The sequence below is a fragment of the Carlito syrichta genome, unplaced genomic scaffold (assembly GCF_000164805.1).
Source record: "Carlito syrichta isolate Samal-C Ts95f unplaced genomic scaffold, Tarsius_syrichta-2.0.1 Scaffold169968, whole genome shotgun sequence".
NCBI lineage: Eukaryota > Metazoa > Chordata > Mammalia > Primates > Tarsiidae > Carlito > Carlito syrichta.
Window position 1 is genome coordinate 162,595 of NW_007114064.1, and position 16,363 is coordinate 178,957.

Below are 16,363 nucleotides of genomic sequence, written 5' to 3' on the forward strand. Positions count from 1 at the left end.
CACTCCAGTCTGGGCAACAGAGTGAGACTCCAACTCAAAAAAAAATAAAAAATAAAAAAAATAAAATGCCGGGGAATTAATGCCTCAGGAGCAGCCCCCTTCCAATGAGAGATGGAGGTGGGGGATACATACCCCAGCTCCCTTGTCCCTTGTGGGGACAATCTCGTGGCAATGCTCTACAGTCTCTCTGAGGGTCCCCTGCAGTACTGAGCCAATCACCCACAGTGGGAGCCCGCTTAATAGAGCACCCTTCATTAGTTTTCCTCCCTGTCCTGTCGCCTTCTCCACTCTCTCACTTGTGATTTCTGGGGTCACCTCTCAAATAAACTACCTGTATCCAAATCCCTGCTTCAGGGTCTGCTTTGAGGGGAGTCCCTTCAAGACATCAATATGTGGAAGCCTGATTTTCTAGAGCTGACAGACCTGGAGGTATCTGTAATCTCTGGAAAGACTGAAAGTGCACGGTTCAGCCTTTGCAATTAGTTAAATAGTCACTATGTTGGATATGTGAGGATTGCATGAAGACCAGGCCAAGGGGTGGTGGTTGGGAGCAGGGCAGGAGTAACAGGATCTGAGACTCTGTGACGTCGTATCAGCCATTTTGAAATGGAAGTTGCTGGGACCAGTGGGATTAGAGCACTCAGGCAATTTGGGGTTGCCTCAGTCTGGCACTTGGGGTAGCTGCATTCTCCCCCACATCCAGGCTCTAGAAGCGTCTTTGGACAGACAGGAGCCAGGAGCACTTGAGATTCCAGGGAGAGGGGCGCTTGGCATCCATCCGTTGGTCTTGTTCGCCCTTCCCTCCTTTGTTAGCACTCTTGCCTTTTGCTGCTTCTGCTTATTTATGTTGAAACACGTCCTGTGTCGCCGCCTCAGCAGAATGGCTGGCGAGTTAGTGGCGGTGTGGCTTCCGCCTCATCTTCCCCTGTGCGGCCTCGGGCTCCTCAGCTCCACTGTGGGTCGTCCCGGGCCCCAGCCAAGGGATGCTCTGTGGGTGTGGGGAGGGCTGGCACAGCCCAGCCGCGTCTGCTTTCTCTTTTCCCAGCGGGTCCTCCCGCCAACCCACACCCCCTCCCCCGTTCTTCCTGGTCACTTCCGCAGTGGCATCTGGGCCACAGACATTGTTTTCCTCTAATTGCATTTCAGCCGAGGAGAGCTACGCTAATAGAGGGACCGCAGGAGAGAGGCCTGGAGGAGCTGGGCGGAGTGGCTGCAGCTTCTGTGTAGGGACTAGGCGTAAACAGAAAAGGAAATGGTGCATTTTGGACACACCACCGTCTTCCCCTCAGAGTGGGTCCTTCTCCTTTTTGTACTCTTTCTTTTTTCTCGAGGTATAAAATAAAGAGCACTCGATGCGCCGGGTGTGCAACTTGATGAATTTTTAGATGTGTCTACACCTCTGTCACCACTGTCCAGATCAAGATGTTTGCCCCATTGTTCCAGAAGATTCCCTAGTGCCCTCCCCAGTTAGTACCCCCACCACAGAGGCAGCCACCGTTCCGGCCTCTAGTACCGTAGGTTGGTTGCTAGCTTTTCACCTGTGAAAGGGAAGCACCATCTGCTTCCGTGCCTGGCTTCTTTCGCCCAATGTCATCTCTGTGATTGTGAGTCGTGCTGCGTGGAGCAATAGTCTTCATCTCGCTTCGTGTTGGTGCTTTGTTTTAGTCCATTCCTCATCATGGAGGAGGCCAAAAGTTGAGGCCCTGCAGGGGGTACACAGCCAGAAGCTCACAGATTCGGTTTTGTTCCCATCCTCAGCCCAGGGGGTGGCCTTCCCCGTGGGCTTCTTTGCTCCCAGCCTCGGGAGGCCCGTGTGCCAGTTCTGCCAAACCGCAGCTCAGGAGGCCAAGGCAGCCACAGGCATCAGGTTCCTTGCCTGTTCCGGGCCGCCGGGCTGGTGACCTTGGGTTGGAAGCCTTGCTGATTTCACGAGATGCAGGAGGAAGCTGGAACAGCCTCAGATGTGGGGAAGAAAGAAGCTGTGACTTGCAAGCATGCGTACGGCGGCAGAACAGCAAAGTCGCCGACGTCTGGTGGCTCTTCCACCACAGAGCAGACCTTCCTTCTCCTTCCTAGATTCCTGTGGTGGCCCCAACCGCTGCCTTGTGCACGGTCTCTCCTCCTCCGGTTCACAGCTCACTACCATCGGCCAAGTTCCCAGGGCCTGCTCTTAGCCTGCCACGCCTCTGCTCACAGACCTTCAGTGGCTCCCCACTGCCTGCTCAGGTCTGCACGCCTCTCTCCTGACATTGAATTAAGAACCTCCGCGGACTGAACTGATGGCTTCCTCCTTTCTATTCTGCCATTACTCTCGAGTAGAAGTGGTCCCCTTTCGAGCAGCTGAGACTCTGAGCTGGAACTGTGTCAGCTAGTGTGACTAGTTATCTGTCTGTTCCTCTTGGTCTGCTGATCTTAGAAGATACTCTTACCTATTCCACTTCCCCAAGAGGTTCCTGGCTAGCCCAGCCTGCCATGTGTAACCTTGGCTCCCAAGGTCACTTCATGGACCAAGATGCCTGCTCCAGCCCCAGGCCATGGTGACTGCATTCCAGACAGGAGGAAGGAGGAAAGAGAAGATGTTTAGAACTACTACTACTAATAGCAGCAAATGCTTATGAGTCATTGACTGTGTGCCAATCACTGTTCCAAGTGCATTTAATTTTCATGGAAGCCTATGAATTAGCCACTATTATTAGCCCCATTTCACAGATGAGGAAATGAAAGCACAGAGAGGTTAACTAATTTGTGCAGATCGCACAGCTAGGAAGTGGTCAGGCCAAGATTTGCGTTCAGGCAGTCTCATGGCACTATCTGGGCTCGTGAGCCCTCTGTTGTGCTTCTCACTTCTGGGTTATTGTACATACTCTCTCCTTTTACAACCCATTAGCCGGAATTAGACGCATGACCATACCTACCTGCAAGGGAGGCTGGGAAATGTAGTCTTTGTTCCAAGCGGTCAGGTATGCAAGTAAAATGTGGGAGTTTGATTATTGAGGAATTCGGAGAGCACATGGGATGGGGGCTAACTAGAAGTCCGGGACCCAGGTGGTTACTGTCATTTACTGCATGGCTTCATTATGCGACTTTCTTAATTCATTTAGACCACACGCTTCTTGAGATTGGGCTCCTAGTCCCCAGGAAGATGTCTCATGGTGGCCCTGAGTGGGAAATGGCCTCCTTTTCTTGCTATTGAATTGGAGTTCAGAGTAGCTCTTTCTCCAGAATAACCACATGGTATAGACTAGTCCACAATAGGTCACCAGATACTCTGCATTTCTGTGTGCAAGGTTCCCATGCACACAATGCCAGTAGGGTGTTATGACCACCCTCCCCATCTCGGAACTGTCTCCTGGCTTGATTTTCAGGATACCACTGCACCTGGCTTTTCCTCGGGGCCCTCTAGAGCTCCCTCTTGATCTCTTTTTTCTTTGACCTCCTCCTTGGCCTGACCCCTGTGAGTTGGCCTGTCTTAGAGTTCAGTCCTTGGGCCTCGGCTCCTTCCTTGGCCTCTCTCCCTGAATGATCTAATTTTCTCTTATGACTTCGTTGTTGTTTTTTTTTTTGAGTCGGGTTTCACTCTGTCACCCAGGCTGGAGTGCCATGATATTACCATGGCTCATCGCAGCCTCAACCTCTTGGGCTCAGGTGATCCTTCTGTCACAGCCTCCCAAATAGTTGGGACTACAGGTGCACACCACCACACCTGGCTGTTTTTTAATTTCATTTTTTATAGAGATGAAGTCTCATTATGTTGCCTAGGTTGTACTAGAACTCCTGGGCTCAAGCAATTCTCTTGCCTTGGCCTCCCAAAGTGCTGGCCATTATGGCTTTTTTTTTTTTTTTTTTGAGTTGGCGTCTCACTCCATCGCCCAGGCTGGAATGCAGTGGCATGCTCACAGCCATCCCAGTGTTGAGCTGCTGGGTTCCAATGATCCTTCTGCCTCAGCCTTCCAAGTAGCCGGAATTACAGGCGCGCTCTACCGTGCCTGGCTAATTTTTGATTTATTGTGGAGACGAGGTCTTGCCAAGTTGCTTGGGCTAGTCTCAAAACCACGGGCTCAGACAATCCACTCTCCTCGGCCTCCCAAAGTGCTGTGCTGGGATTACAGGCTGAGCAGCCGAGCCTGGCCCATTAGGGCTTTTTAAATGCTGACTATGTACTGATAATTGGAGATCAGACCTCTTCCCAGAATTTCAGACGTCACAGCCTACCTGCCTGCTGATGTCTTATGTGTCAGTTTCATGGTGTCACAAACTCCAAAGTGGAATGCCTGCTCTCTCCCCTCCCCCAGTCCCAACCTGCTTCTCCCCCAGCATTTCCCACCTTAGTCAATGGGTCCTCCACCCTGCAATGACTCCTCCTAGAAACCTGGGGGGCATCTTCTATACCTCATACCCCACAACTAGTTGACTCTAAACCCCAGCCATCTTACCTCCAGCAGGTCTCCCAAGTCCATCCACTCGTCGCGCGGCCGTTGCCCCTCCCCCATCCACCACCACTGTCATAGTCAGCCACCTGGTCTCCCACATCTGCCCCCAATCCATTCTCCAGAGTGCAGTCAGAGACCTCGCAAAACCGACAGACAAAGGCACATTTGGCCATCTACATTCCCAGCCTTTCCTGTGGCCCATAAAATCTAGGTGCTCTGGAAGGCTGAGGCAAAGGGGTCGTCTGAGCCCAGCAGGTTGAGGCTGCAGTGGCCGTAAGTGTGCCACTGCACTTCAGCCTGGGTGACAGAATGAGACTCTAACTTAAACAAACAAACAAAAAATCTAGTTGCTCTGGGTCCTTACTGTCCCTTCGGTCACATCCACAGTCTTGTTTCAGATACTATTGCTGCATAACGACCCACCTCAAACTTAGGGGCATAGAACCACCACCATTCTCTTAAGCTTACAGATTTTTATGGGTCAGGAATTCGTGCAGGGCACAGTGGGGACTGCTTGTCTCTGCTCCACATTGTCTGGGCCTCAGCTGGAAGCTTTGAAGGCTGGGGCCCTCTGAAGGGGTGTGTACTCACTTGGTGGGCACTTGGGATGGGATGACATGAAGTCTGGGACTGCTGACTGGAGCACCTATGCTGGCCTCTCAGAGTGTCTTGGGCTTCCTCACAACATGACAGCTTCAGAGCACTTCTATTTCTTTTGTGGCGGCCCAGGGACCCAAGCATCAGTGTCCCAGTGAACAAGGTCCAGTGATTCTCCTTTCTGACCTAGCCTCAAAAGTCACATGGCATCACTTCTACCAAATTCTATTGGCTACAAGCCACCCAGAGTCAAGGTAAGGGGACATAGACCCCACCTCTCCATGGGAGGAGTGCTAAAATCACACTGGAGAAGAGTGTGCTTTAGAAGACACCTTCTGCCATGTGTCCCTTCCTTCTTGTTCTCTGGGCCCCTCCCACACTGGCCTTTTGTGTTAATCCCTTATAAACTCCAGCTCTTTTCTCCCTCAGCTACTCTGCATATGCGATTCTCTCTTTTCTTCCCCTGGCTAACTCCAGCTCTCGGCTTAAATGTCACTGCCGCCAGCGTGAAACAGGTCCCTGTGATATTCCTTGGTAGTTTGTGTTACCAGCTCCCCTCCCCACCTCCGGGTTCTTTCTACAGCTTTTAATTGTAGGTGATTTGCTTGTTGAGCTGTTTAGTTTCTGTTTTCCCTACTGTAACATAAGCCCACTTGTGCCGGGACCAAGGCTGTTTGCTTCACTGCGGTGTCACCAGAGTGGTGCATGGGGACTGGCATGCAGACACGGAACCTTTAGAGTCTTCAGGCTGGTTTTGGAGAACTGTCCACAGGCTATGGCCAGGTACGTGGGACGCACAACTCTGGGCCTACCTTAGGGGGTGGAGAGGGTTTTTGGAGGGAGGGAATGGCCATACAAGAGGCAATTTCTACCCCAGTGCTGGTTCCTTCCTCCGCGATTGGTGATGCCAACAAACCCAGACAGTCTGTTGTGTGCCTGTTACCCTCCCAGCCTCACTGCAGGGTTCCATCGGGACTGGGTCACTTCGGCCTCCCTGGCACACCATGCCTCTGTGCCTGTCGGATCCTCTACTAGTCACACCCTTCTTACTTTCCTTACTAGGAAACTCCAGAACTTTCCTGGGCCTCCCAGGGCTGTTGTGTTCTTTTTTTCTGTAACTCTTCATGCATAAGCTCACCACCCTGGGGGCTTCTCGAAGACAAGGTCGGGGCCTATGGAGGATCCCATAAATGGTGGGTGACAGGACACACCGCCTGGGCAGTGCTCAGGCTGTCCAAAGCTGCTCAGTTCTGGTGTGGGCAGGACCTTTGAAATCAGCCCTGGGCCCCCTGCAGGCTTTGGGTGGGCTAGGTGGGGGAGGAGAAGCTGAAAGTCCACCTCTCTCCTGCCTCAGCAGGGGCCTGGCCTTATTAGAAGGCCTTCTTCATCTTGACTCGGACCGGAAGTTGCTCGTTCCTGAGGAATTACGTTCAGTTTTTATGATCTGGGCGGTTGCAGCCTCATTTTGCAGGGGCGGACTGCATTCCTGGTGTCTGGGTTTCCCTTCTCTCTCCGTCTGTGGCCTGGAATGCTGGATCTGTGGACAGGTCTCCCTGCCAAGCCCACATCTAGCTGTGGGGTCCTCCTGCCTGGCAGCACGCTGGGGGCAGAGCGAGCAGACAGAGCAATGTTTGTCATTGACTGAATCCTGCCGGCAGGGCAGAAGGTGGGAGCCTGGGCCAAAAGGATGATCAGAACCCCCCTTTTTCCAGCTGACACCTGCTCTGAGGGACTGAGCCAGCCTGCAGGAACCTCATGGCACAGCATTGACTAAGGGGCCATGGGCCTCTTGGCTGAGCATTCCACCAAGGACACCCCCATACTTTGTCCTGTAGGTACTGACTAAGCTGGTTGTTTGTTTCACGCACACAGCTGGTGTGTGTGTTGTGTGGGGTGTGTGTGTGTGTCTAAGTATAGGCCCTTTCTTTCTTTTTAAATAACTTCTTTAAAAAATTGTACCGAGCACAGTGGCTCATGCCTGTAATCCCAGCACTTTGGGAGGCTGAGGTGGGAGAATTTCTTGAGGCCAGGAGTTGGAGACCAGCTTGGGCAGCATAGTGAGATTATGTCTCTAAAAACAAACAAACAAACAAACAAAAATTAGCCAGGTGCAGCGGTGCACACCTATTAGTCTCAGCTACTCGGGAGGCTGAGGCAAGAGGATGACTTGAACCCAGGAGTTCAGCACTCCAGGCTAGGCAACAGAACGAGACTCTGACTCAGAAAGAAAAAAAGTTATAAGCAATGCTAGCATAAAATTAGGGCCCAATCTCACACCCTACACAAAAAATAAATGCCAGGTGGATTATAAATCTAAACATTACAAAAAACTATAAAAACCTGAGCTGAAATCATATAGTGAACTATTTGATAATTGTGGGGGTAAGAAGGCCTCCCCAACACGAATATGAGAAGTGCATGAGAAGAGCTCACTTAGAAGTAGAGAAATGTAAATCAGAACAATAACACAACACTGTGTCTCACTCATCATGTTGGCCAAAATGAAAGAAAGGCATTGGCCAGGATAGAAAGAAATAGGCGCTCTCACATGCTGCTGAGGGAGATTTAAGTTGGGACAGATGCTTAGAGAACAATTTGGCCATATCTATGCACATTTATTTAGTTTTACTATTATTAGCATTATTTTTGAGTTGGAGTCTCACTCGCCCAGGCTGGAGTGCAGTGGCACAATCACAGCTCACTGCAGCCTCAACCTTCTGGGCTCAGGAGATCCTTCCACCACAGCCTCTTGAATAGCTGGTAACCACAGGCATGTTTCACCACACCTAGCTAATTTTTTATTTTTTGTAGAGATGAAGTCTTGCTATGTTGCCCAGGCTGGCCTCGAGCTCCTGGCCTCAAGCAATCCTCCCACTTTGGCCTCTCACAGTGCTGGAATTACAGATGTGAGCCACTGTGCCTGGCCCATCTATGCAATTTTTAAATTTTTTTATTTTTTATTTTTTTGAGTTGGAGTCTCACTCTGTCACCCAGACTGGAGTGCAGTGGCGGATCCCGGCCACCGCAGCCTCCACCTGCTATGCTCTGGCGATCCTTTTGCCTCGGCCTTCTGAGTAGCTGGAACTACAGGCACGTACTACCACGCCTGGCTCATTTTGATTTATTGTAGAAATGAGGTCTCACCAAGTTGCCCGGGCGGATCTCGAACCTGCGGGCTCAGGCAATCCATTCACCTCGGCCTCCCAAAGTGCTGGGATTACAGGCTGAGCCACCGAGCCTGGCTCATCTATGCACATTTAAATGCGGTCATAGCCTTTGCCCCCAAATTTTTATTTTTGAGTCTCGATCTTTAAACCTACATGCACAGACAGGCATATATCCAGGGATGTTCATGGCATCACTGTTTTATGAAAAAAAAAAGGAAGCAATCTATATGTCCAATAGAAGGGGATGGTTACATAAATAAGAAGCATCCATGTCATGAAATAGTGTTTAACAGTTAAAAAGAATAACATGGAATATTCTCCAAGAAACGAAGTGAAAAAGCCAATTGCAAATCCATATGTGTAGCCTGAGTTCATTTATACACACCAATCCGTGTGTGTATTTATAAATGCAGAGAGAAAGGCCTTGAGCCATATGGCCAGGCTGGGGATGGGGTCCCTCTAGGGAGGATAGTATCAGGAAGGAAGGTAAAAAAGAGTTTCACCTTTTTTTCTGTGGATTGTTCCATTTTTTATGAGCACACATTATCTTTTGAATTAAAACAACGTTTAGAAAAATGTAATCCCTGTAATCCCGGCACTTTGGGAGAATGAGATGGGAGGATTGCTTGAGCCCAGGGGTTCGAGACCAGCCTGCGAAGCACAGCAAGGCCTCATCACTACAAAAATAAATAAATAAATAATAGAAGAAAAATTTAAAAAGCAGTGTGTACCCTTTTGTAAAAGGCTAGGTAGATAGAGAGAAATAATTCAAATTGTTATATTTGTTAATTCTGTTACAGGTTGAGTCTCCCGTATCTGAAATGCTTGGGACCGGAAGTGCTTCAGATTTTGGATTTGTCTGGATTTTGGAATATCTGCATATACATAATGAGGTGTTTTGGGGATGGGAACCAAGTCTAAACATGAAATTTATTTATGTTTTGTATATACCCTATGCACATAGCCTGAAGGTAATTTTTTGCAATTTAAAAACAATTCTGTGCATGAAGTAAACTTTGATGGAGGTCTGTCACATGAGGTCAGGTGTGGAATTTTCCATGCATGGTGTCATGTTGGGGCTCAAAATGCTTCTGATTTTGGAGCATTTCAGACTTGGGATGTTCAGATCAGGAATGCTCAACCTCCACTCTGTAGCCCGGCACTGCTCTGAGACCTTGCTGTGTATGATCTCATTTAATCTTCACAGCTATACGCTGAGAAGTATACTGTTATGGCCCCATTTTACAGATGAAGACGCCGAGTAATTGAGACGCTAGGGAGCTTTCCCCAAATGACACAGTTAGTAAGTGGGGTGCTGGGATACAGAGGCAAATCAGTCACCCCAACCCCCACCTTACCTAGACATGATCAGGTCTTAGTATTTGCTAACGGTGTTATTATGTGTGTGTGTATGCCAATCAGAGCCAAAGCAAGGAAGAGGAATGGGTTAAAGGAGCAGATAATTGAGGTCTTTTCTCTACCTTTGGGGGACTTTCCAGGGCACATCTGCATCATTTCCTCAGCCCAGACCATGAAGTCAGATTCTTGAGTAAAAGAGAGGGCCTTTGCAGAGGCCCAGGAAATCAGGGAGGCCATCTGGCCACGGCATCCTTGGAGGGAAGGGACCCGCAGTGGTGACAGCTGCTCTACATGTGGGAAGCAAGCGCGTTGGCAGGCGTGGTACTCAGTGGGGGCTGTGGTCTATCCTGGCTTCCCCAGAGCCTGTAGGAACCAGGTCTACGTCTGGTTAGGCTGATCGAAGCCAATGACTATTTTATCGAAAAGGCTGTGGACAGTGTAATCGGTCGAATGCTCTGGATACAGAAGCCAGGAAGTCATCTCAGCTTTGAGGAGGGCCGGCCCAGAGCCAGAGTTCAGCAGAGCGCTGGCTGGGGCTCACGGAGCTTCCAAGCTCTCTAGGCCGGCCCTCCGTCCCCCAGGTCCTTGTCCTCACCCCACCCCACTCCACCCTCCACAGCTGCACACCCCTCACTGTCCAGGAACCAAGGCAGTTCAGATTTTTGGAACAGAAGGAGAATGAATAAACTCTGCCGAACTCATCTTGCTTGTAAGTGAGCCCTTGGCTCTGGCCCCTGAGCGGGGGAGTCACGCAGGACACAGGACGGGTGGCGGCTAGGGGCGGGGAGCCCTGGGGACTGCTTGACTGGGAGGGAGTGGGGCAGGGAGTCGCAGTAGGAGGCGAGCAGTTGGTGATTTATGGCGCCAATAAGCACAACGGCTCAGGCTTGCGGTTTCCCCTCAAGACGTGTCTGAGTGCAGCCCCTGGGAGCATCACCTGCGTGCGCTGGGGCCGCAGCCGTGGCCGGTCTGAGTCCGGAGCCAGCATCTCTGCGCTGTGCCCGTGGGCGCCCTCCCCACTGGGGGTTCAAGGGAGCCCCCTTGCCTCCGGGGCTGAAGGGCAGCATAGAAGATGCACAGACACATGTGGGATGTGGCATGCTTCCATGAGGAAGGTGCAGGGGACGCGTTGGTGGGCAGAGGGGTCTGGCTTTGTCCTTGGGACAGAGCCCAGGAGTTCGAGTTTCCCTGTGTCCCAAAGAGAAGGCCAGACCCCAGTCTGCCTGGACTGGGAGGGCCTTTTGGAAAATCAGCCAGTGAGTAGAACTCATTCGGGCAGCTGTCTCGTTGCTGTGAGCCTTCAGCAAGCCTGCCCTGGGCCGTCCCACACTAGGATTCTGGGGAGTGAGAGGTACTGACATTTCTTTCTTTCCTTTTTTTTTTTTACTTAGCGACAGAGTCTCGCTCTGTTGCCCAGGCTGGAGTGCAGTGGCGCCATCATAGCCCACTGCAGCCTCAGCCTTCTGGGCTCAAGCGATCCTCCTGCCTTAGCCTCCCGAGTGGCCTGATATTTCTTGAGTGTTTACCATGTGCCAGGCATTGGGCTAAACCCCGAACATCTCATTTACTTTCTTTAAACTTTACAATGCTACTCTGACAGATGTTATTATTAGTTTCGTTTTGCAGATTAAAAAAAGAGAAGCTCAGAGAACTCAAATAACTTACCCAAAGATCACAGCTGGTTAGGTGACAAAGCGGGGGATTCAAATCTATTTGTCCAAATCTGCAACCTTTGCTTTGAAATACTACACCTGACAGATCTCAAGTTATCTTAAGAGTCAGGGAGCCCTAGCATACTCCAATGCTTCAGGGTTGAGTTTGTAAGGGGCAGGTCGGGAGTGGGGCTGTCAAAGAGGACACAGGGACCAGGCCCCCAGAAGCCCTCCAGAGTGAACCTAGACCATTCTCTTAACAGTAGACCGTTTCTAAAACCTGTTCAGTCGGGTCCACTATGACCACTGGATCTTGTGCTGGTGGGCAATCTGCACATCCACCTTGAGGACTGAGAAGTTTTTCTGAAAGTTTTACTTCAGGACTAATTCAATCTGGCCTGTTGGATTTCAGTGGTATTCCTGACTGCAGAGAGAGAGAGAGAGAGAGAGAGAGAGAAATGAAAGAAAAAACCACAACATTGCAGAGGCCCAGGAAATAAAAATTCTGGCACCATGGACTTCGGCCTTGGCCACTTTCAGCTGTTGGGGTCACTCAGAAGCTCGTTTTTATTTGGCCATTTGTTAGGCTAAGAGTGACCAGGCAGATGGTCCTAGCCCTGGGGGGCCATCCTGCCCTGTTCCCCATCCTTCAGCTGACTCCTGCGTGTCTTATCCCTCCATCTGCAGGCAGGCACTGAACAGAGACATTGCCCTCTCCTGTGGGAGTGCAGGTGCCGGGAACAGCACAACCTTAGTTTGAGGGAAACAGGAAACCAACCAAAATGGAAATGTCGAGAATCCCAATGCCCCTCCTTTCCTTCTGCTGGTGCTGCTGGAGAGGCTTGAGCCTTCCCCGTGGGCTTGCTGGGGCAGGTCAAGAGAATCTCCTGCCAGTGCTGGGCCACCGGCTCCTGGCAGGCTGGAAGAGACCTGGCACCGCTGGTAGAAGCTGTTCCCTGCCGTGCGGGCCCCTCGGGGGAGTATCCACACATACTCCGTGGCCCCAATAAGGTCCGCTGTGTGTGGGGTGCAGGCAGGCCCTATGACTGCTGATCCCCCTTTCTTCATTCCCCTGCTGCTCTCTGCACCCTGGGTCCACGACTAGATAAAACCTTGGCAAGATGGCATGGGGGTGGGGGTGGGGAGTCGTGCAGCCTCGTCCTTCCTGGGAGGGTCTGGCTGAAGACAAGTTGCCAGGCGCCCCGCAGTTCAGTCTATTCTGTTTCCCTCGGAGAGCTTAGTGATTTCTAAACAGCCAGTGGCCTCCAGGCCGCCAGTAGGGCACGAGCTGTGGGAGCGGCTGCCTGCCTGCCAGGCGATAGCTCCGAGGAGTGTTCCCCAGGGCCTGGCCACTACCAACCACACAGGCCCAGAGTGGACGTGACAGATTTGTTTGTCTTCTGCGACTGAGAGGTTTTCAGGCCCCTTTGGCATGAAGATTTCCCTGGCGCTCGGTGAACTGACACTCTGGGGTGATGGCCTGAGATGGCTGGCATGTATAAGGCAGGGGCTACACAGAGCCACTGAAGCCCACCAGCAGGCAGGCAGGCAAGACTGGGGGAACAGCACGAGTTTGGGAGTCAGAAGGAACTGGGTTCGAACCTTGGCTCCATGACAGGAACTCGAGTGAATTCTTTTCCTTCCAGGATCCCTAGTCTCCTGGTCTGTGAAGCGGGGACCCTGAAATGTCCCTTCCGAGGTTGGTGTGAGAGTTCATCTGATGACACTTGTAAGAGCTGGGCGCAACGCCAGCCACACAGCCGTGCTCAGTGATGTCGCCGTGCGATCATCCATCCGTGTTCTGTCTCCCCCATCCTGGCAAGCGCTTCCTCCTTGCTTTTGGTCATGTGCCACCCCGTTCTACAGGTCCTGGGTGTTCTAGGCAGCCTAAGGAGCTGTGACAGGAAGTGATCTGACAAACTCATTCTTACCTGGTGGCAGGGTCTGGAAGTGTTGGTATCAGGAGTATTTGCATTTTAATGCCCCTGAACCTCATGGGGGGAAAGTATTTGTTCAATAAACATTTACTGAGATTCTATCTTATATATACACGGAGCAATCATCATCACTGAGCACTCACCAGGTCGATTTGTTATCTAACTTCATTTTGTACCAGCGTTATGAAGATTTTAGTACCATTCCCATTTTACAGATGCGGAAACTGAGGCTCTGAGGCCCGAAGTCCCAGGTGTATGCCCACGTCTAACCTATTCTACTTCCTGTTTCTTTAAATCTTAAACAAATTTGTATAGATTTAGAGGGTACAAGTACAGATTTCTTGTTCTTTTCTTCCTTTCCTTTCCTTTCTTTCTTTCTTTTTTTTTTTAAGTTGGGATCTCACTCTGTCGCCCAGCCTAGAGTGCAGTGGCCCAGTAATAGCTCACCACAGCTTTAACCTCCTGGGCTCAGGCGATCCTTCTGCCTCAGCCTCCCAGGTAGCTGGGACTATAGGCGTGTGCCACCACGACCGGCTGATTTTTTAATTTTTTGTAGAGACAAGGTCTCACTGTGTTGCCCAGGCCGGTCTCGAACTCTTGGACCCAAGCAATCCTCCATTTGACTTCCCAAAGTGCCAGGATTCTAGGCATGAGCCACCGCTCCTGGCTCAGATTTCTTACATGCATATTGTGTCATGGTGAAGTTGGGACTTTTGAGGTACCCATCACCTGAATAGTGAGCATTGTGCCCAATTGGTAGTTTTTTATCCCTCATCCCCTCCCACCTTTTGTAGTCTCCAGTGTCTATCATTTCCCTCTGTCTGTCCATGCGAGCACCTGCTTTTAAGGCACGTGCACTGTGCTGGGTCCTGGGACTGCAGAGAGGCATGAAACCCATTCCTGACTGTCCAGGGGTGGAGACGGGCAGAAAGGCCAGATTGCTCACATGCAGCCATAATTAGGCACGGGGTACCGATGGGGCACAGAGTAGGGCACACCTTTGGGAACACAGGGCTAGGAGCATGAGCTCATGTCATTGCTTCTATACATGGCTCCAAAACCACACAAAATAGGCACCAAGTTCATTCTCCCACCTTCTGAAGGCCCAGCCCCCTGTCCAGGGTCAGCCCCACCCCAGCCCGAAAGTGTCTTTCCAATGTCAAAGTACTTCGAGGGCATACGTGGGAACCAAGAGGTGTTCCCAGAGTCCCCATTCGGTTACCCACGCCTATAATCCCAGCACTTTGGTAGGCTGAGGCAGGAGGATAACTTGAGCCCAGGAGTTTGAGACATAGCAAGACACCCCTCTAAAACAAAGAGATGGTCCCCTGTGCTGTCCCCAACTTTTTATATATGCTTCCCGAGATAGTTGAGGCATATACAAAGATATATGTATATGATTAAATATAAATGTATTTTTTAAGAAACCACAAATGACAGCACAGCGTAAGTGAATGGTACAACAGGAGTACATAATATCTAGTAAAAACAAGTCATCTTCCCGGCTCTGTTTTCGTCTGGAAGACCACCTTGCTGCCAATTTCTAGTATAGGGTTGTACATACATATCCCCTTTAAAGAGACAAATGATCACATATCATAAACCTGCCACAGAGGTTCCTATTTCCTGCTTTTTCTTTTTCTTTTTTTTTTTGAGTCAGAGCCTCACTCTGTTGCCCAGGCTGGAGTGTAATGGTACGCTCACGGCCACCACAGCCTGGACCTGCTGGGCTCAGGCGATTCTTCCACCTCAGCCTTCCAAGTAGCTGGAACTGCAGGCATGCACCACCATGCCCGGCTAATTTTTCTTGATTTATTGTAGAGATAAGGTCTTGCCAAGTTGCCCGGGTTGGTCTCAAACTCGTGGGCTCAGGCAATCCTCTCACCTCTGTCTCCCAAAGTGCTGGGATTATAGGCATGAGCCACTGCGCCTGGCCCTTGGTGGTTAATGTCATAGAACGTTCTGCATCAGCACCTATAGCTCTCTTGTATTCTTTTGAGAGGCAGCATAACATTCTATTATGAGGACATGCCAGACTTTATTCAGCCAATCTCCTATTAGTGGCTATTCATTCTGGTTGTTTCTGGTCTTTTGCAGTTATAAGTAATCCTGCCATGAAAATCCCTTTAAATCGGTTTGTACTCACATGTGGTATGTCTGTATACCTTTGCTAGAGAAAATGGCATGCATTTTCACATGGGAAACCATTAAGGTATATCTATGTCAAATTCATGCCTACAATCCCATCCAAAGAAATGAGTCACCAAGGGTGAAATTCTGACCATCAGCCTGGGCAGAGCCTGCCTGCCCACCTTTAGAGTGGCCTTCCCTTCTCTCCAGCTCCCAAGCCTGAGTGCCAGTGATCAGAGGCAGCTGGGGTACTCTGGCTCCTGAACCCTTCAGGGGAGGGCTCTACTGTGTTCTCTGTGGGCAGAAGTTCCCCCTCTAATCAGTTTTCCCACTGCATTTCATTGGCGGCCAAGAGAGGCTTTCATAACTCTTGCTATCTTTACAATATGTTGTTCAAATTTAAAACATGCTAAAAGGGAGAAAATATTTATAGAATTTTTCTCTGGAAGAAAAAAAAACCCTACTTTTAAGCCTAGCCAATGACATTTCTGGAAACCACAGAGGGAAAACAGCAACAACTCGCAGAAGATAAAATGGACTAATTACACAACAGATCTCTAATTTAAGAAACTAGCTGCATTCTTCTGTGTGTATGTGTATGTGTGTGTGTGTGTGTGTGTGTGTGTGTGTGTGTGTGTGTGTGTGTGTGTTTTAAGATGACAGAGAATAAAAATGCTGGTTTACCAGCTTATTAAAAAACAATCCAACAATCCCTAACCTTCTCTTCTGTGAGACACCGTGTAACTGTCCTTGGGCACACACAGAGGGCCTGCTGGCCTCAGGTCTGTGGAGAGGGGTCCCTGTGGTGGGATTTCTTGGCCTGTGGGAGAGTTTCCCATGGGAAGGAACAGGGATCCTGCTGCCTGAGTTATTTAAAACCTGGAGTCTTCCTTCCTCTTCCAAAGCTCTGGGGGCGTCTCCATGGCCACAGCTGTTGTGGACACCCAGCCCAGTGGCCTGTCTTTGGGGTGGCCGAGGTAGGCCTGTGTTAACCTATGCTTTGCTCTCTCTCCTCAGCTCAGCCCTTTGAGCTGCCGCTGGAATCCTAACTGGCCCTTTTGAACAAACACCCAGGTTTTTAGAACAATTCC